General features: G+C 41.2%; 1 non-coding gene across 1 annotated transcript; it reads right to left on the bottom strand.

Annotated features, from left to right (window-relative positions):
- Positions 1 to 17,714: 17,714 nt before the first annotated feature.
- Positions 17,715 to 17,819, bottom strand: LOC149828699 (small nucleolar RNA R71). The gene has a single exon (XR_016434526.1). It is a non-coding gene; the product is annotated as a small nucleolar RNA R71 (small nucleolar RNA).
- Positions 17,820 to 21,936: the final 4,117 nt, after the last annotated feature.

Genomic DNA, 21,936 nt, shown 5'->3' with positions numbered 1-21,936 from the left:
GATCCTAGTCCTTCGCTAGGCACAGTCATCTGTCAAGAGGACGGATGTCGCCCCGTTTTCCAGTAAAACAACAAAGGCAACAACAAAAATTACCAAAGTGGTCCCCAGGATCCCGAAGCGATTTATCAAGGCAGCTTCGAAGAAAGAAGAGGCTTCAGGGTCAGTTCAGAAGCCGATTACTGCATTATCCAACATCTCTATCTTGGACCTGACCCACGCTTCACCTGAGCACCAGCAAGTGCTAGAAGATCTTCTCAGAAAGATCAAGGTCAAGCCTAGCATGACTCCACAAGACATGGCTCAAATCGTCAATCAGGCCATGACAAATGCACCGATCACCTTTTCTGATGAGGATTTGCCAAAGCCTCATTCGTTTCATAACAATGCCCTATACATAGTAGTGAGGACCAGAGGCATGACAGTCCCTCACGTACTAGTCGACGGGGGCAGCAGCCTAAATATCTGTCCAGAAATGACAGCCAAGGCGTTGGGTTTCAAAGAAGAGGAATACACCCCAGATCCGATCACGATCTACGGTTTTGATAACCATGGGCAGACAGCCAAGGGGAAGATATTTCTCGAAATTTTCATCAACTATTCGGTACATACGGTCCTGTTTCATGTAGTGAATGTGCCACCTACGTACAATCTGCTCCTCGGGCGCACTTGGATTCACAATGCCAATGCGGTCCCATCAACCTTGCACCAATGCATCAAATGGTCGAAGGGGGGCATGATCACTACGGTCCTAGGAGAGGATCCGGAAGAACGACTCCCGCAGCCAATGATTCCCCGTCCCACTTTTACTGCCGACATCCCGAGCATCCGGGAAGCCGAAGAGATTGATCTGAGTGAAAGTCTGGATATGCTAAATTTGAAAGAAGTCCAGCCAACAGAAAATGTCACCGCAGTTGTTCAGTGGCAGGGACCTCGCTTCTTCAAGCTAGGAGGATGCCTCGATTGCACCTCATTTAAAGATCACCCTCTGTTTCCTCGATTCTCAAAATCAAGGAAAGAATTTGATCTCCTAATGAAGCACGGGTATCAGCCCTTCAGGGGTCTGGGCAAAGATGAAGATGGCATCCTGGAGCCGATCATCCCTGCTTAGCATGTCATCGGCACAGGCTTGGGTTTCACAGGTCAATCATCCGGCAGAAAGACCATCTTTGTCAAGGGAGCTCAATAGTGAAGACAATGTCAGTGTTTTCTGTTCTCTTTCCTTTCTGTCATCTTGTAAGGGCAAGATCCGCCCCAGTTTCTTTCTTTTTCTCAAACAATTGCTTGCAAATATCAAAGTTTACTTAATCAATGAAAAGTTTGTTTGCTCTGTTCATTGCGGTGTACACAAATTCTCTGCTTATATCCTTATCTATGTTGTCATTCTCTGTCTCTGTACAAAAGGCTATTTTTTGAACATTTTACCCTTTTCTCAAAGGCTTTCTTTTTCACAAGCAGGATTGCCAAGATCATGGCTCCTAAATCATTCAAAAAGCTCATCATCAACACCAACCTTTTTCAAAATAAACCAGCCAGAGCATGCAAAGCGAAGGCAGGGGCAGAAGTCAGCAAAATGACAGAGCAGATTGAAGAGTTGGCAGAATTCGACTCGACCAATCAAGGTTTACCAGAATTTGCCAGCATTCAGAAGCAGGATGAACCATCGCCGTTAGTTCAAGATCCAACAAAGGATGTCAATATTGGTTCGGAAGACGATCCAAGAATCCTCAAAATTGGTTCCAGTCTAAGTCTAGATGAGAAGAAAAGGCTCATCTACTTCCTCAAACAGCATCAGGAAGTCTTCGCTTGGACTTATGAAGATATGTCAGGTTTAGACTCCAAGTTAGTAGAGCATCGCCTTGTGTTGAAACCGGATTGCAAGCCAATCAAACAGAAACTCAGAAAAATGGATCCTAGGGTGGCACCACAAGTTAAAGAAGGGCTTGAAGAGTTATTAAAAGCAGGGTTCATTCGGACCATCGAATACCCAGATTGGTTGGCGAACATTGTGGCAGTCCCCAAAAAGAATGGCAAAGTTCGAATCTGTATTGACTTTAGAGATCTGAACAAAGCAACCCCAAAAGATGATTATCCACTCCCCAATATCGATCTTCTGATCGATAGCACGGCAGGCCATGTCATGTTCTCCTTCATGGATGGATACTCAGGCTATAATCAAATCAAGTTGGCCGCTCGTGACCAATCCAAAACTTCCTTCACCACGCCTTGGGGTACCTTTTGCTATACAGTCATGCCGTTTGGACTCAAGAATGCTGGGGCAACCTATCAGAGGGCTATGGCAGTGATCTTTCATGATCAGATGCACAAAAACATGGATGCCTATGTGGATGACATCCTGGTCAAGTCCAAAGAAGGCGAGGATCATCTTGATGCTCTCAGCCAAGTCTTTGAAAGACTTATCCTCTACAAGTTGAGACTCAATCCGCAGAAATGTGTCTTCGGGGTAGAGTCAGGCAAGCTGCTAGGCTACATGATCAGCAAGAAAGGCATACAGGTGGATCCGGCCAAGGCAAAGGCGATCATTGACATGCCGCCTCCCACCAACCTCAAAGAATTAAGGAGCCTTCAGGGGCGCATTCAGTCTATTCGACGTTTCATCTCGAATTTGGCCATGAGATGCGAGCCCTTCAATCACTTATTAATAAAAGAAGTGAAATTTGAATGGGGATCAGAATGCCAGCTCTCATTTGAGCGCATCAAGCAGTATCTCCTCAATCCACCTGTTCTGAAGCCACCAGAACTCGGAAAGCCGCTGCTCTTGTATATTTCTGTCAACCACAATGCTTGTGGCGGATTTCTTGCGCAGTATGAGGAAGGCAGCCGGATAGAGCATGCCATCTACTACGTCAGCAAGACTTTCATTGATTATGAGAAGAAATATTCTCAGATGGAGAAGACATGTCTATCCTTAGTATGGATGTGTCAGAAGCTGAGACATTATCTCCTGGCATCAGAAATCAAAATTTTGTCAAGGCTCAATCCCCTCAAGTACATCCTTGAGCAGCCTTTTCTTACTGGACGGATTGCGAAATGGCAAGTCCTCCTGATGCAGTATGACTTGGAATATGTTTCTCAGAAATCGGTCAAGGGTCAGTCCATCAAAGATCAGTTGGCAGATTTTCCGTTAACAGAAGAAATCAAAGCAAAAGATGATTTTCCTGACGATCGAATTTGCAGTATTCAGGAATCTCCAGTTTGGACTTTATTCTTTGATGGAGCCAGAAATATGTCTGGTATAGGGATTGGGATCTTGTTGATCACTCCTGAAAAAGAGATGCTCCCTTATTCCCTCAAGCTCAATTTCCAATGTACTCATAACATGGCCGAGTATGAAGCACTAATACAAGGCCTCAAAATTTTGTAAAGCTTTGATGTCAAGAGAGTACACGCCTTCGGCGACTCATTACTTGTTATCAGCCAAGTTAATGCTGAATGACAGGTCAAGGATTCAAAGTTAATCCCTTATCAGAAGATTGCCTTAGCTCTCATAGGCAACTTTGAAGAATTTCAGCTCAATCATGTCAAGAGGGAATACAATCACATAGCCGATGGTTTAGCCTGCTTAGGCTCTATTTTGTCTTTTAAAGACAGTAAATCCTGTCGTTCCTTCGAGATCGGCAGACTTGATCAACCTGCCTACATTCCAATTGAGCAAGTGAACCAGGCCGCTCAGAAGAAAAAGCATTGGTACCAAGACATCAAAAGCTTTATTGAAACCGGTGAGTTTCCAGCGGAAATACCAAGAAAGGAGCAACACGCGATTCAACGCATGTCAGTCCGCTATTTTATCCTTGCCAATACTCTCTACCGTCGTGGGTTCAGTTCTGAGTATGCTAGATGCTTAGACAAAGACGAAGCCATGGAAGTTGTCCAAGAGGCGCACGAAGGAATTTGTGGTGGCCACGTCGGTTACCAAACACTCGTCAAGCAGATTATCCGTGCAGGATATTACTGGAAAATCATGCAGCAAGATTGCCATCAATTCGTAAAGAAGTGCATCAAATGTCAGATGCACGCGCCTTCCATTCATGCGCCAGCCACATACTTGCAGTCTGTGGTTTCTCCTTGGCCCTTTTCAATGTGGGCCTTCGACGTGGTGGGTCCAATCACTCCTTCAGCATCTAATGGCCACAAATACTTCCTCGCAGCTACAGAATACTTTACCAAATGGGTCGAAGTTGTCACTCTGCGAACGGTAGAGGGCCGACACGTGGTTTCATTTATTCATAAAAATCTTCTCTGTCGCTTCGGCGTCCCACATGATATTGTGTCAGATAATGGCAGCCATTTCAAGAATGAGAAGATGAAGACCTTCTGCTCGAAGTTCGGGATTCATCACCACTTCTCAGCTCCTTACTATCCCCAAGGGAACGGTCAGGCAGAGGCCACCAACAAGATTTTGATCCGCATTCTGGAAAGAACTGTGGAAACAGGCCGTGATTGGCACGAGAAGATGCACGATGCACTCTGGGCATACCGAACCACCATTCGGACCCCAACCAATGCTACGCCTTCCGAGCTTGTTTATGGGACAGAGGTAGTGTTACCTCTCCACGTTCAGAAGCCCACACTCAAGTTTGCATTGCTCATTGAACTTCCGATTGATCAGTATCAGCAGCAGAGATTGGTACAGCTTGATCTATTAGATGAAAAAAGGCTTAAGGCGGCAGAGCATGCTCAAGCCTATCGTCAAAGGATAGCTCGGCACTACGCCAAATCGGTCATTGAGAGAAGATTTCGAGTCAATGATCTTGTGCTCAGATCGACAGCTCATCTCAAGCATCGACCAAAGGGCAAGTGGTCACCCAATTGGGAAGGCCCTTATGTGGTTAAGGAAGCATTACCCCGTAATTCCTATCGTCTGATCAATGCAGATGGAGCGGAACTGCCAGATCCTATTAATGCCCTACATTTGAAGAGATTTTACACTTAAATTCCTAGCCTTTTGTACTCTTCAAGAATCTCTCTCAATAAAGCGACGATTTTCTATTAAATTCTCACATCTTCTCCCTGATATTGGGGCATTTTATTTTGATCTATATATGTCTTCCTTCGTCATATGCAGGCAGGATTAGACGAACTCTTTTTCTGAAAAACTTATCAATTTTTCAGTTGATCTATTTTTATTTTGCATCTATTTCATTTTCCGATTTAATTGAATTTTCATCGATTTGTTATCCATTTTTATCATTTTGTCAAGTTTTTATCAAGTTTTTATGAAACTTTTTCGATCTTTTATTTTACATCCCTTTCAGGTTAAGGGATAAAACCTGAACTACTTCCCATAAACTCTTCAATTCATATCAACCTTTATTCATTCCTCTTCAGAATAAGGGAAAATCCTGAAGTCAACAAAATTCAGACCATCTTGGGCCAAGAATCTTGAATAAATCTTTGTAATCGGCAGAATCTATTCATGCTTTTTGTCAATCCTTTCAATCCGACTCTTGGGTAGGAATTATCTCCTTCTCATCTGGGTTCCGACTCAGAGTTTCCTTTTGTATATTCTTATTTTTGAAGTCTCAAGTTCCGACTTGAACTTCCTTTTGAATCCAACGCTCGTGTTGGATAATTCTTTGTTTTGAGAATTTGAGTTTTCGAACCCGATTCTCACTTTCTTTCTTGTATTTAAAAACCGGGTTCCGACTCGGATTTTCCTTTTTTGTATATTCTTATTTTTGAAGTCTCAAGTTCCGACTTGAACTTCCTTTTGAATCCAATGCTCGTGTTGGACAATTCATTGTTTTTGAGAATTCGAGTTTTCAAACCCGATTCTCACCTTCTTTCTTGTATTTAAAAAAACCGGGTTCCGACTCGGATTTTCCTTTTTGTATATTCTTATTTTTGAAGTCTCAAGTTCCGACTTGAACTTCCTTTTGAATCCAACGCTCGTGTTGGACAATTCATTGTTTTGAGAATTCGAGTTTTCGAACCAGATTCTCACTTTCTTTCTTGTATTTAAAAACCGGGTTCCGACTCGGATTTTTGTATATTCTTATTTTTGAAGTCTCAAGTTCCGACTTGAACTTCCTTTTGAATCCAACGCTCGTGTTGGACAATTCATTGTTTTGAGAATTCAAGTTTTCGAACCAGATTCTCACTTTCTTTCTTGTATTTAAAAACCGGGTTCCGACTCGGATTTTTGTATATTCTCATTTTTGAAGTCTCAAGTTCCGACTTGAACTTCCTTTTGAATCCAATGCTCGTGTTGGACAATTCACTGTTTTTGAGAATTCGAGTTTTCGAACCAGATTCTCACTTTCTTTCTTGTATTTAAAAACCGGGTTCCGACTCGGATTTTTGTATATTCTCATTTTTGAAGTCTCAAGTTCCAACTTGAACTTCCTTTTTGAATCCAATGCTCGTGTTGGACAATTCATTGTTTTTGAGAATTCGAGTTTTCAAACCCGATTCTCTCCTTCTTTCTTGTATTTAAAAAAACCGGGTTCCGACTCGGATTTTCCCTTTTGTATATTCTCATTTCTGAAGTTTCAAGTTCCGATTTGAACTTCCTTTTGAATCCAACGCTCGTGTTGGACAATTCATTGTTTTGAGAATTCGAGTTTTCGAACCAGATTCTCACTTTCTTGCTTGTATTTAAAAAACCGGGTTCCGACTCGGATTTTCCTTTTTGTATATTCTTATTTTTTTTGAAGTCTCAAGTTCCGACTTGAACTTCCCTTTTGAATCCAATGCTCGTATTGGATGAATTGTCGTGTGGAGAATTCAAGTTTTTCAAGCTCATGTTCTCACCCATTTTCTTACAATTGAAAAACTGAGTCCCGACTTGGATTTTCACCTTTGTACATCCTCATTTTTCTCAAAATTCTGATTTGAATCTCCTTGCCAATTTAATGCTTACTCATGGAGCGGAGTTTTCCTTGAATTTCCCCTTCAGGATAAGGGATAATTCTGAAACACCGGCAATCATTCTCGCTCAATTCTCAAATATCTTCGAATGTCGGTCTCATTCTTCAAATCCTCCTTTTGAAAAACCCAGTGCTCGTACTGGTGTGCATTTTTCAAAAAACCCAACGCTCGTACTGGGGCTTTCTCTTTGAAATCCAGTGCTCGTGCTGGTGCATCTAGCGCTTGCGCTAGTGTTTGGCTGACTAATCAGTTATCCCTCCAGGTTCTGTCTTTGTGCTAACCAAACATCATCATTTCAAGTTCTAAATTCTCAATTTCGACCTTCAGGTCACCATTTTATCAAGAATCAATCTTTTTCTCTTACAAAGGACCCTCTTCAGGGAGAGTTCGAGGGAGCTCGTTCTTTTCGCATGCAACCATCTTTCGTTCGCAAGGACCCTCTTCCAGGGAGAGTTTAAAGGGACTCGTTTTCTTCGCGAACAGTTTGCAAAACAACAACCAACTTTACACAAGAGAACCCTTTTTCCAGGGAGAGCTTCGACGGAAGCTCGTTTCTTTTGTGGCCCCTGTTTTATCATCTTTGGCCAACCCCTTCACAGAGGACCCTCTTCTAGGGAGAGTGTGATGGACTCGTTCCTCTGTGATACTTTCTCAACTTTGTTTTTCTCGGCCGCCTTTCCATAAGAGAAGCCTAGAGATAGGGAGTTTTGACGAAAACTTAATTTCTCTTCGAAAGTTCCGTTTTGCAAACACCTCCTCCTTGGGGAAGAGAGGAGTATTTCCAACTTCCCATTCAGGTAAGGGCTTAAGCCTGAGTCTCTCTTTTTGGGAAAAAAGAGAGGAGAATTTTGTCACGGACATGTCAATCCGATATCAAGCGATCTCCTTCATCAGGGATTTATAGAATACTTTCGCCAATTTGCTATCAAAAGTCATTGTTGACCTCAAAGCTTTCATCACATAAAGAATTATCTCAGGCTACCTTTAGTATTATTTCCAAAAGAGTAAGACTTTTTGTGAAATAAGAACTAAATTCAAGCTATTTCTGTTGGTCAACCAAGAGGATGAAGAAAAATCTTCGATATGACCGGCAAAGGAAAATTCAATGATGTTGAAAAGCCATAAGTGAATTGATATTGATCATAGCTATGGCGCATTCTTAAAGATCATTCTTTTGGCGTTATGACAGTGGAAATATCCTGGGCAGTAAAAAGGACCTACCCAATCCATATATCCTCAGTCATCCAAGCTAAGCTGCAATCAAATGTCTGCAAAAGGGATCTCTCAATTGTCGTCAAGATGAAGGCGAACCAAGCGAGTGGACCCCCGGGGCCAAAGAAGATTTGAAACATCTCCAAGATGACGGAGTTTGTGACGGATCCTTCCAGGAAAGTTCGAATCACCGTCGAGATGAAGGCGGATGCGATGAACCTACCGACAAACCCTAAAAGATATTTGATTTCTGCTATCATTTAGAGATTTCAACCCAAGAACCAATGTCATAATCCCTGAGAAAGAAAAAGAAGGATCGGATCATCTTCAAGATGAAGGAGTTTGTGACGTACCCTTCCTCGAAAAGAGAGAAAAGTCAGGACATCTCCAAGATAAAGGATGATGTAAAAAGCACCCAAGAAAGCTCTGTGGTTCAAAAGAATGCAAACAGATCATCATGGGAAATGCCCAGGATATCAAACTGCCCAAAACTGTCTGGAATCTTCTTTATCTATGTAACATTCTTTTATCAATATCTCTTCATTCAATTGCTTTTATGAAGCTGAGAATGTTTCCTCTCTTTTCATATCAAGGAAATTGATATCTTCCTTGAAGAAACTCAACAGCAACAAAATTTGAATTTGACTCTCGATTCTACAAAGTTAGCCCAATTGGAGCTAATACTCTAGGTAGAAAGAGGTGATATTTTCATATACAGTTCAATCATTTTTTAATCAAACTACAATTTTGGCGTCTTATTGGCAATTTTTCTTAGTTTTCCCAACATGAAGGGTGAGCTTGATGATCGTTTTGACGTCATCCCTCCTTAGGACTGAAAAGTCCTTTCCTTCCGTCTGATCTGAGCGCTCTCAGATTCGCACACTTTCCTGTGCTCCCCACTGTCCCGCCATAGACAGTTCCCGCTCAGGATAAGGGTTAAACCTGAACTTTTTGCAAAAGGTTTGTTATTGTCAAAAGCTTTTTTTTCAGTCTCAGCAATGAGGCGCCCAAGAACAACCCCTTTTTAAAGCTTTAGGGACCCCCATTTTCATCCTTCTGCAAAACAACCCCTCTCGGGCTTGTTGTGCAAAGTCTAGAGGCCCATCACAGTTTTTCTCGCTCCTCGAGGATTTTGTATTCATTCAGGCTAAGGAGTAAACCTGTCGCCTCGCTCCTCAAGGTGTAACCACCCGAACCTTCTGCGAGAGGTTGTCTGTTTTTAGAAAGCTGATTTTAGTCTCAACAATAAGGCGCCCAAGATCATCCCTTTTCCAAGCTTTAGGGAAACCCTGGATTTTCTCTTCTCGCAAACCCCTTCTGGATTTGTTCGTCCAAATTCCGAAGGTCCCATTATGGTTTCTTCATCCGAGGATTCCGTATGGTCGTCCCTTTCAGGTTAAGGGTTAAGCCTGAACCTCGCTCCATGTGGTATCTTCCGTTCAGGTTAGGGTTAAACCTGAGTCCCGCTTTGACTAGATATCCTTTCTAGTCCCATCACGGTTTCTTCACTAGAAGATTCCGTATCATTCTCCCACTCAGGTCAAGGGTTAAACCTGAATCTCGCTTCGGCGATGTATTTGTTGTCCCATCACGGCTTTCTTCATCCGAGGATTCCGTATGGTCGTCCCTTTTCAGGTTAAGGGTTAAGCCTGAACCTCGCTCCGCGAGGCACCTTCCTTTCAGGTTTGGGCTAAACCTGAGCTTCGTTTAGGCAAAGTAATCCTTCCTGTCCCATCATTGATTTCCCCACAAAAGAATCCGTGCTCTTTATGCGTCCATCTAGGAAAGGATTTTTCTTGAGTTTTCATCTCATGAGGCATTTCTCTCAAAATGTCCCATCAAGGTCCGCTTATGTTTCCTTTCTCCATCCAAATTATCTTGATCTATCTTCGTCCCATCCAGGTTAAGGGCTAAACCTGAGTCATTCCAAAGGGCAGATCTCGTCTCACCCATGAGACTTGATCAAAATTCTTATCTTTCACCATCCCTGGGATTTTCACCCAAAGTCCCATCACGATTTCCTCGTTTCTATCATTCAGTCGTATCATTGTCGAGGATTTCATCCCTCCCCCGGGACCATTCAGGATAAGGTTTCAAGCCCGAAAAACCATATTTTCAAAATGATTCTTCCACACTCAGTTCAGATCGGCTGACTGGGGCATTTTTCAAAATTTGGAGTGTTTCTTTGCCACTAAGCTCGGTTTCAACCGGCTTAGTAGCAAAGAGGGGCATCTGTGAACACCCCAAATTTTTCAAAGATTTGCAAAATGACCCTTTTGCCCCTAACTCCATCTTCTGAGAAATCAAAGCAAAATTCTTTAGACTTTCTGGATTAAAAACCATATTGATCCATTCAAAATCGTTTTCAGGTTCAAATCCGGTGCTTTAAATCAACATTTTCTCAAAACCCGGATCCTAACTCATTTCTGAAGAAATTTTCTCAAAATAGCTTTAAAATTCTCAGAAAAATTCTCTTTTGTAAATATTTTTTGCAAAAACACCAAAAAAATTGTTTTAACCTTTGTTTTCTCGCAAATCTTAGGATTTTATTCTAAAAATACAAAAAAAATTGAAAATAACACCAAAAACCAAAAAAAAAAAATATTTGGAAAGATTTTGAGAAAAACAAATGATCTCGAGGCTTTTTTGAAAGATAATTTTCACTAAAGACCTCCGAAGCCCTCTTTTGTAAAAATTTGAAAGTTGAAAGGGGAGGGTCTTTGAAAAACCCTTTTAGGGTTTTTCTTTTACCCTTCGTAAGGAAGAAGAGGAGAAGGGAGGCGCAGCCGCCCCTCCCGAAACTGTCTCCAGCCGCACGCCTCTCGTCTCCCTCCATGGCCGGCCGTTTCCCCCCCCATGTGCGATCTCCACGCTCATCCTCCATCTACCCTCCATCACGAAACCGCATACCTTCATCTCCACCTTCCATCTCCAACAAGTTTTCCACTCGAACCTTCCACCGCTCCTTTAAAAGAAGGCATCCCTTGTTTTTCAAGGGGGGATCGATTTTTACTTCAAGTAGCCATTACAATCGATCAAAAACTCATCTCTCACAATCCATGAACTCCTACTGATCGACATTGTCTTCTGGAGTGAACTTCCTTTTCCTAAACATCCATTATCAAAACCCCTGCAAGAACGAGAAGAAGAATATCTCCACAAGACATCTTCCCTACAGTCATCTCGTCCATCTCATCCTTCCGGCGTTTCCCCCACGATTTACTGGAGATCCTCCCTCTTTAAGATCCTGAAAAGGTAAGAAACTCTTCTTCACATTTCTTCTTGTTTTTTATTCCTCTTCGGTTTTTTTATTTCGGGCCCTGCAGAAGCACCAGTGACAGTGTTGAGTTGCCTATAGCAACCTCAATATCTCCATGGGTGCGAAAATAATGGAAGGATTCCATTCCAACACAAGTTTTCTTTTTTGTTTCTCCTTCTGCATTCTGTATTTCGTTCTTTTTTTTTTAGTCTAGTTAATCTTGTTTCTTCCTTTTTTTTTTCTTTCTTTTTCTTTTTTTTCTCTCTCTCTTCTCTTTCCATATGTATTTCATTTTGCTGTCTCGATCCCCTGTTTGTATCTAGATTCTAGTGGATTGGCGTGCATCCTAATTTTTCGATTCTCCATTTAGCCTCCCTTTTTAGTCGTAATTATCTATTCAGGTTTGATCTCTTGCTTCAATAGTATCAGATTCTTCATTTTTTTTCTTGTTCCTGTTTGTAGATATCATCTGTATATTTCTACGTCCAATTCCTTTTATATCTATGTATTTTCTTTAATTTATCACAGCATTCGTATGTTTTGATCTTTTTCACATTTCTTCTTCATTTGTCATGACCTTGAGTTATCCATTTTCACCTGCGGATCATTTTTTTTTTTTCTCTTTTTCGTCTGGATGGCTTCCACCTTATTATGACATTTGAATGCAATGACCAATGGTAGAACCAGGGTGCCTCTGATTCGTCATAAATTTTGCCTATTTGATTACTTGTAAGAACTTGCTCCAAATGATATTTTCAATCACATAGAATCTATGAGCCTTTTAAGGAAGGATTTGAAGAGTTACCAAACTGACACCATCAAATCCATTTGAGTAGACAGGAGGCTTAAGTCTCACTCTTTTGTAAGGGTATTAGGTCCCGTTTTTGCAAAATAATCTTTAAATTCTGGGAATGGATGATGCTATATCAACAGAGCAAAAGGCAGGGTTCCAGTTCCTTGGACCGAGTTATTGATAATTTCCACCCCATGCCCTGCTTCAAAGGCATGTTGTTGCTTCTGATATCAGTACATTATTCAGCCAAACATCAGGAGAAGGAATATCCACATTCAAATCTTTTCATATCAAGAACCGACAACAGTGGGTCCTAATTCTAAACGAAAAAAAAAAATGGTGATCAGGTCAGTGCTTGGTTGTAAGAATTTTTTTTTTATCTTTCTATGGAACTTCGTCTGGAGATTTTGAGGGTCTCTTGGTTTTACTGTTTAGAAAATTTTGCTTTCCTCTTAATTTTGTGGGCATGGACATCCTTGAATCCTGGATGATGGTTAAAAGTTTAGCAGATTTTTTTTACTTTCCTCTATTGAATTGCGATACCTGTCCATCTAGTTACTAGCATTCAATATGCTTCATCCTCTGGCCATGCTATGCCTATGTGTGCTTCTGAGGTAAGTTCTTTTGACTCTTCAAGGTGGCAAACGAGTGTTGAGACTTAGGCAAAGGTAGATCTATCCTCTTCGAGATTCTGGTTCTCCAAATTGGGTGACATCAGCAATACAAAGCTTCCTGTGCCACCCAAATCCTATTAATCGCCTTGCTTACTATTTGTTTTGGGAGCTTCTTAACCTTTAACATCATCCACATATTTGATTTTGTGAATGAGCAGGTGGATCGGTAGAAGATTCTTTTATTTCACCCTCAGCAACCACCTAAATCGGTGAAATCTCTGCAGGTATCACCTGCGTCTCTCACTCACCTATGTTATCTGTATTTTTTTTTTTAGCATTTGCTCGGTTAGACATTCACATCTGATCTCCGTCATCATAGTTACCTAATGTTTACTGATAGATTTTGACCCCAACACATCACTTTGTCTGTATGTTCTACATTTTAGCTGGTTTATTGTTTTCTTTTGAAATGCAGTCAATATCAGTCCTTATACTCTGTTTCATTATACACAACCACACGTTGCCACCTTAGTCTGAGGGTCATCTAACAACATCTGCCCATTTATACCCACTTCCCTGATCGTAAGGTGAGTGTCATTTTATTCACCTCTCGACCAAGTGTCAAACCACAACAGAAGATGAGTTTGATGTAAATAATATCGTTGGGATATCATGGCTGCAAAACCCTTGGGAGTTATAAAATTTTAATCTGTCACGAGAAGTGAGATTCACACTTATCTTATGGCATGCTGCATCATTATCATACACATCAAGGCAGTAGTATGTATCCAATAACATGACCTCTACCATACAGTGTACCCCTGTCAATAAGTTTCCCAGCAGAAACCCACTGCCTCCATAAGAATTTCATTTCATCGATGTCTGGTGTTGATTGATCTGAATCCCTGTGTTTCGATCATATTTCTTTGATTTTATATATGCTTTGACAGTATATAATATGATTGCTAGATAGCTTTTCTCTCATGTATTTTTTTTTTTACATAACATTAGTCATCATATTTTTTTGAAATTCTCCTGTAAATATTTTAATTTACCCCATATTCTTGTTCATATCTTTTCATAGTCTCTGTTTATATAGGTATATGCATTTTTTTTCTACTGTATTTCAGAGCATCCCTCGATAAACCCATCAGGTGACGACTGTTAATCAGTCCACCTATGTACCAATTGACCAATAGCATTGATTTGCGTTGTTGTCCTGTCTTTCACCTTGTGACTTAGGCATTAAGAGATGCCCATCCAATAAATTTCTTGAGCTGTAATTGTCATCGATGTTAAACTTCAGCTGGAAGGTCACAATTGGTGGTTTTGCACCAGTCAAGATTCATTTGGAGATGACTAACATGACCGGCTATCCAAAATTGGCCTGTTAGCATAAATCATGGCTTGATCTGTTACCTTGAGGCTAACCGATTATGTGAAGAAGGCCATTGACAAGATCCATTCCCCTGTAAATACACCTCTTTCATCTATTATTCATGCATCTATAGCAGCATATTAGCACCAGTCACCTACACTTGAGGTTCAACCTTTTCCATAACACCAAAACCTCCATAGGCTATAGACAATGTTGATAGTGATTTTCGTTTTAGCACTCATGGTAGTGACAATCACTGCTATGGCCCCTCCTCCCTTTACCTTTGCATTTTGAGCAGTCTGTTGTATAAATCTACAACAGAAAGTGTCCATCACATCTATTCACCACAGTACTTACCTTGCTGCCATTGTTTGGCAGAAAATCTGTCATCAGCACCATCTTGTCCACAGCCACCTCGTGGCTATCTACCACACCATTACCCAAATTAGCTAATCCTGTTGTAGCCTCAGTAATATCACTTCCCCCACGCCATAGCACATCTCTCCATTGAATATACCCTTATATGTATATATATATATGTATATATACCTATACATAGATATATACATTTATGTGAATATACCTATATATGTATGTATATACATGTATATAAGTATATAGATATCTTTTTAACCTGGTTGTTTTGTAGAAAATATGGAAAGATATCATTACTTGAGGTTGTACTTTTAATTTTATCCATTGTTATAGTTAGATTGGAATGAGAATTTACATTTCCCTGCTTTAGGTAGAATGAATGAGCATTATAGAATACCATGAATCGTTTATTCCATGCATTTTTTCTTTATTTCTCAAAATCCCCACCAATGGTGAAACACGAATGACACGTGCACTATTTCGTAAGAGGTAAGTTAATTCTAAGTTGACGATTTACATCAACGGCCATAGTTGGGGTGTGAACAAAACTTAGAATTCTTATCTTTTACGAAACAACATTGGATCCACACTGGATCCACTTTCAAAATCCATCATATTTTTTCAAAATATTTTTTTTTCTTTTATCAGAATTTAACTTAGGATTAACTCAAAATATATACCAATGGCCATAGTCAGGGTATATTGAGGGTTAATTTCATTTTAAATTCTATAAAAGCACCAAAAGGGTATTTTATCCTTCACTTGAATTTAGATATGACTATTATATAATACATTCAATGACCATAGTCAGGAATGTATTATATCATTAGTCTTGTTTAAATTCACTTGAAGAATGAGATATGATTTTCAAATTCCAAATTTCAAACTTATTCAAATTCATTCATCATATAGGATAGACATACATCATATTTTTCAAAACTCTTTTCCAAAATCCAAGTGATCTCAAATATCTTTCTCAAGTCTATAGTTTAATTCATTCTTCTATCTTATCTCAAAGATTTAAATTCCAAGTTCAAAGTCCAATTTGACTTTGAAATTTCAAAATTCCATCTTTATATTCTTGACTCATTCCAAATTCAAGCTCTAAATTCAAAGTCCAAATTGACTTTGAAGTTCATTTATAAATTCAAATTCTCAAATCAATTTTGAAAATTCCAAAATTCCAACTCTTAGGGTCCAGAATTCAACTCTACCTTGGATCTCAGACTTCAGATCCAAAATCCATTTTAGGGTTCAAAATTCCAATTCCACTCTGGATCTCGAATTACAGATCCAAATTCCCTTTAGGATCTAGAACCCAATGCTACTTTGGATCTTAGACTTCAGATCCAAAATCCATTTAGGATTCAGATCCTATTCTACCATTGGATCTCAGATTCAGATCCAAATTCCAATTCTTAGGATCCAGAATCCAACTCTACTTTTGATCTCAGATTCCAGATCCAAAATCCATTCTTTAGGATCTAGAACCCAATTCACCTCGGATCTCGGATTTCAGATCCAAGTCCAGTTTAGGATCCAGAATCCAATTCTACTTTGAACCTCAAACTTCAGATCCAATTCCATCTTAAGATCCAGAACCCAATTCTTCATTGGATCTCAATTTTAGATCTAGTTCCATCTTAGGATCCAGAGTCCATCTCTACATTGGATCTTAGACTTCAGATCCAAATCTATCTTAGGACCCAGAACCCAATTCTTCATTGGATTTCAGATTCAGATCCTAATCCATCTTAGGATCCAAAACCCAATTCTACTTTGGATCTCAGACTTCAGATCCAATTCCATTTAGGATCCAGAATCCAACCCTATCTTGGATCTCACATTTCAGATCCAATTTCATCTTAGATCCCCAATTCTTAAATCCAATTCCATTCAAAATTCCAGATTCAAATTCCATCTTGAATCCCATATTCCAAATCAACTTCTCAAACCAATTCCACTTCATTCTAAGATTTCAAGGTCAAGTTCCCATTTCGGATCCTAAATCCAAAAATTCAACTTTGAATCCTATTTAGAACCCAGATCTTGGATTCAAATTTCATCTTGAAATTCCAACTCTATCTTATTTCTCCAATCTATTTTTCCCATTTTCTCCTAAAAATTTTCAAAGATAAAATTCAATTCCATTCCAGATATTCATCCAAGTTCAAATTTCTAATTCAAAGTCCATTTATGACTTTGAAATTTCCTTTCTTCTCTTTTTCTCTCAGTTTCAAGATCATTTTCCAAAATCAGATTCATATTCCCAAGCTCCTGATTATTCTAAAAAACTTAGAACTTTAATCTTAGGTTCTAAGTTAGAAAACATTTCTTCACTTTATCGGATTCACTTGGGATTTCTTCAAAATATTTTCAAAAAGAGCATACATCTTTGCATTTGCACAAGCATGATTCATTGTGCATTTTTAAACCTAGGATAAATACTTAGATAATTTCTTAGCAAAGCAAAAGGCATTAATGTGACCCTTGGTTCGATTACCCCTGGTAAAGGCGCCAGGAACGGTCGAACCTCGTACCGACGAGCGGATCCCGTCTCCCAGTTTTTCCGCAAATATTTCAAAAACGGAGGTGAGTTATTTCAAATATTTTTTAAGGTCAAGTGAGACCCGCAAAAGAGTTCCTCTTCTCTTCTCTTTTCTTCTCTTCTCTTCTTTCTTTTCTCTTCTCTCTTTCTTTTTCTTTTATCTTTTCTCCCTTCAAAAAGGAGGAAAATAAGAGGTGGGAAAGGAAAAGAGAAGGAAGAGAGAGAACATTGCGAGAGGAAAATTTTTGCGATGATCACAATCCTCCACCTCCACCCCCAGTTCAGCCACGTCCTTTGCGGGAATACTTCATTCCCACATATTATGTTCAGGCATCCTGCATTCGGAGACCCGATGTAGGAGCGCCTCATTACGAGATTAAGGCCAACATTATTCAAATGCTTCCATCCTTTTATGGCCTTAATCACGAGGATCCCTACCGCCATTTAGATGAATTCCTCGAAATCTGTTCTACGATAAAGATACAGAATTTCGATGATGACGCCTTGCGGTTGACTCTATTCCCTTTTTCATTGAAGGACAAAGCCAAGTATTGGCTAAAGTCCTTAGATTCTGTAGAAATAGAGTCATGGGATCAATTACAACAGGAGTTTCTCCGGAAATACTTTCCCATTGGTCGTACGAACCAATATTGTAGAGCCATCACTAGCTTTTCAGAGCTAGATGGTGAGCACTTTCATGAGACCTGGGAGAGAATGAAGGATCTTCTCAGGAAATGTCCCCATCATCAGGTGCCGAAATGGCAACTGGTGCAGAGCTTCTATGATGGATTGTCTGACAAGAATCGTCAGATGATCGACTCTTCGTGTGGAGGGACATTCATGCTGAAAAGCGAGGACGAAGCATGAAGGTTATTTGATACATTGTCTGAGAATTCCCTCCACCATGCTTCGAGTTCTCATTCTGATAGAGCCACACCCAGCATTCAGAAGAAAGCTGGTGTTCTTGAGATTGGTCCATCTACTGCACTACAATGCAAGGTAGACATGATTGCTCAGAAGCTGGACCAACTTCTCTCAGGACCAGCCACTACACAGCAGGTGTGTACTCTTTGTGCCAGTCCGGCACACGATATCACTGAGTGCCCTTCGGCAGCTCAGTACCCTGAATTTGTTCAAGAACAAGTTCAGGCAGCTCAAGGTTACGTCAGACCGCCGAATAATCCATTTTTATCGACATATAATTCGGGTTGGCGTAACCATCCAAATTTTTCATGGAAGAATCCACAGTCTTCCACGCAGATGCCTACATCCTCTCAGCCAGTTCAGCAGCCATCTTTTACTCAGTCATTTCAAAGACCGAACTATTCTCAGTCTTCTTCTTCTTCAGTTCCTCCCCCGATTCAGCAGGAGTCTGCCCCGCAGACATCTTTTGAGGAAAGACTTCTCCAGGCATTCCAAGAGGTGAAAACCTCTAATCAGAACGCCTTAGAGAAGTGTAGCCAGATTTTGAGCTCACATACGCAGTCCATTGCGAAGTTAGAGTCGCAAATGGGATAGTTAGCTGAGGCTATTAGTAGGAGACCCGAGGGTACATTGTCGAGTCAGGCTGTCATGGACCCGAAGGGCAAGGACCAAATTACTGGAGGCCTGTTTCATACTAAGACACAGCAGCAGGCCAAATCAGTTATGGCTTTGAGGAGTGGACGTGAGTATCACATCGAGAGCAGAGAGCGAGAAAGTAGAGAGAAGATAAAGGAGCCAGAGACCATTGTTTCACCTACATCGGCTCTACCATCATCCCCATCCCCATCATCATCATCATCTTCCCCATCTTCATCTTCATCTTCATCCTCAGTGCAGAAGAAGGATAGGAGTGAGCCTTCTCGCAAGGAGGAGGAGCCAGCAGAGTATATTCCCCCACCACCCTATCCCAAAGCATTAGAGTCTCCTGGATATAGAGGGAAGCAAGGTGCGAAGGTCCAGGACATGCTCGATATATTCAAGCATGTGCAGATCAACCTACCTTTGCTTGATGCGATTCAGCAGGTGTCGGCATATGCCAAATTCCTGAAGGAGCTATGTACGCAGAAGCGTAAATCTAGAGAAAGAGTTCCTAACAGGGTCCATCTGACTGAGTAGGTGAGTTCAGTACTTCAGCATCAGACACCACCAAAGCTCAAGGACCCTGGAGCCCCTATCATTGTGTGTACCATAGGGAATATCCGGATAGAACGCGCATTGCTCGATCTTGGAGCAAGCGTGAACATTCTGCCCGGGTATTTCTTTGATTCTTTCGGGCTAGGAGAGATGAGATCGACTCTGATTACACTTCAACTGGCAGATCGTTCTGTCAAGGTACCAAGAGGTGTCTTGGAGGACGTGCTAGTTAAGGTGGATGACTTTTATTTTCCAGTCGATTTCATTATTCTTGATATGGAAGGAGTAGATAGCCAGCACCAGACTCCGATTATTTTAGGCAGACCATTCTTGGCGACTGCCAATGCGTGCATCAACTGTAGAACCGAAGCCATGGATCTCTCATTCTGCAATATGAAGGTAAAGCTGAATATTTTCAATGCCGCGATGGGACCAGCAGGAGACATGGACTGCTTTCATGTAGATATTGCTCATGAGTTGGTGGAAGAGCATCCCAAGTTGTATATTACTGAGGATTCTTTAGATTTGTACCATATAGAGAAGAATAGCGTGGTAGATAGTGTAGATGTGTCTAGAGTTTCGTCAGAGAGACCACCTTGGGGAGCTGTAAGTGAGCCTCTTCCACCACTTGTGGAGACCCTCGCCAAGTCCTCGATCGAGTCACCCCCGAAACTCGAGTTGAAACCCTTACCGGATTCACTCAAGTATGCATACCTCGGAGATGAGGAGACTCTGCCTGTGATCATCTCGTCCTTGCTCACTAAGGAGCAAGAACAGAGATTGCTGACTATTCTTCGAGAGCACAAGGCAGCGATTGGCTGGGGAGTTGCTGATCTGAAGGGGATTGATCCTTCATTTTGCATGCATAGAATCCATTGTGATGAGGAAGTCAAGCCATTTAGGGATATGCAGAGAAGGCTAAATCCCAACATGAAGGAAGTGGTGAAGAAAGAGGTGGTGAAGTGGTTGGATGCCAGAATCATTTACCCTATTTCTGATAGCCAGTGGGTCAGTCTGATTCAGGTTGTGCCGAAGAAGTCAGGACTCACTGTGGTTGAGAACGAGAAGGGTGAGAGAATTCCGATGAGGACCACTATAGGATGGCGAGTCTGCATCGATTATAGGAAGCTGAATGTGGCAACTAGGAAAGATCATTTCCCATTGCCATTCATTGATCAAATCTTAGAGAGACTCGCAGGGCAGAGCTACTACTGCTTTCTAGAAGGATATTCAGGATACAATCAGGTAGCTGTCCATCCTGACGACCAGGAGAAGACCACATTTACATGTCCTTATGGCACCTTCGCGTTTAGACGTATGCCTTTTGGACTTTATAATGCCCCGGCTACTTTTCAGAGGTGTATGCTTGCTATCTTCTCGGACATGATTGATGATGTGATGGAAGTTTTCATGCATGACTTTTCAGTGTATGGCTCTTCTTTTGAAGATTTCCTCCAAAAACTTGCTCGAGTACTGAGTAGGTGTGCGGAGACCAATCTCGTCCTGAGTTGGGAAAAGAGCCATTTTATGGTCCAGGAGGGGATTGTGCTCGGACACATTGTGTCCAAGCGTGGCATTGAGGTTGACAGAGCGAAGGTGGAATCCATTTCCCGTTTGACTCCACCCACCTCTGTGAGGCAGATTCGATCATTTTTAGGGCATGCGGGTTTTTATAGGCGGTTCATAAAAGATTTCAGTAAAATCTCTCGACCGCTATGTACGTTACTGGAGAAAGACCAGCCCTTTGTTTTCGGTGAGGATTGTATGAAGGCCTTTGAGATCCTCAAAGAGGCCTTGATTACTGCGCCCATTTTGAGACCTCCGGATTGGACTCTCCCATTTGAGATTATGTGCGATGCATTTGATTACGCTATAGGGGCCATTTTAGGACAACGCATTGATAGGAAGCCCTATGTGATCTACTATGCGAGTAGAACTCGGACTGATGCTCAAATGAATTATACTACGACAGAGAAGGAGCTACTTGCGGTAGTTTTTGCATTGGATAAATTCAGGTCCTATTTACTCGGTTCGAAGGTGGTTGTCTATTCTGACCATGCTGCATTGAAATATTTATTGAATAAGAAAGACACCAAACCGAGATTGATTCGTTGGGTCCTACTACTACAGGAGTTTGATCTCGAGATTCGAGATAAGAAGGGAAGCAAAAATGTAGTAGCAGACCATCTTTCCAGATTGATCATGGAGACCACGCAGGATCAGAGGCTGATCAGTGATTCTTTTCCCGACGAGCAGATCATGTCAGTCAGTACATCGCAGTTACCCTGGTTTGCAGATATTGTGAACTATCTGGTTTCGAGGCAGATACCTGAGCATTGAAACAAGAATGAGTGTGAGAAATTCCTATCTCAGGTGAGGCACTATTATTGGGATAAACCAGAGTTGTTCAAATACTGTGCAGACCAGATCATTAGGAGATGTGTTCCGGAGGAAGAGTACCAGTCCATTCTGAATTTTTCTCATTCATTAGCCTGTGGAGGGCATTTTAGCAGTAGGAAGACGGCTGCAAAGGTTTTGCAGTCAGGATTTTATTGGCCCACACTTCACAGGGATGCTCATGAGTTTTGTAGGTGATGTCTTCGATGTCAGCAGATTGGGAACATGTCCAAGAGGGACATGATGCCCTTACTTCCGATTTTGATAGTCGAGATTTTTGATGTTTGGGGCATTGATTTCATGGGACCATTTCCGCCTTCATTCGGAAATTTATACATTCTGGTGGCGGTTGAT

This window comes from Nuphar pumila, chromosome 9 (assembly GCF_984573655.1).
Source record: "Nuphar pumila chromosome 9, dmNupPumi1.hap1.1, whole genome shotgun sequence".
Classification (NCBI taxonomy): Eukaryota; Viridiplantae; Streptophyta; class Magnoliopsida; order Nymphaeales; family Nymphaeaceae; genus Nuphar; species Nuphar pumila.
Note: the sequence above shows the minus strand (reverse complement) of the source record. Positions and strands in the feature narration are given on the sequence as shown.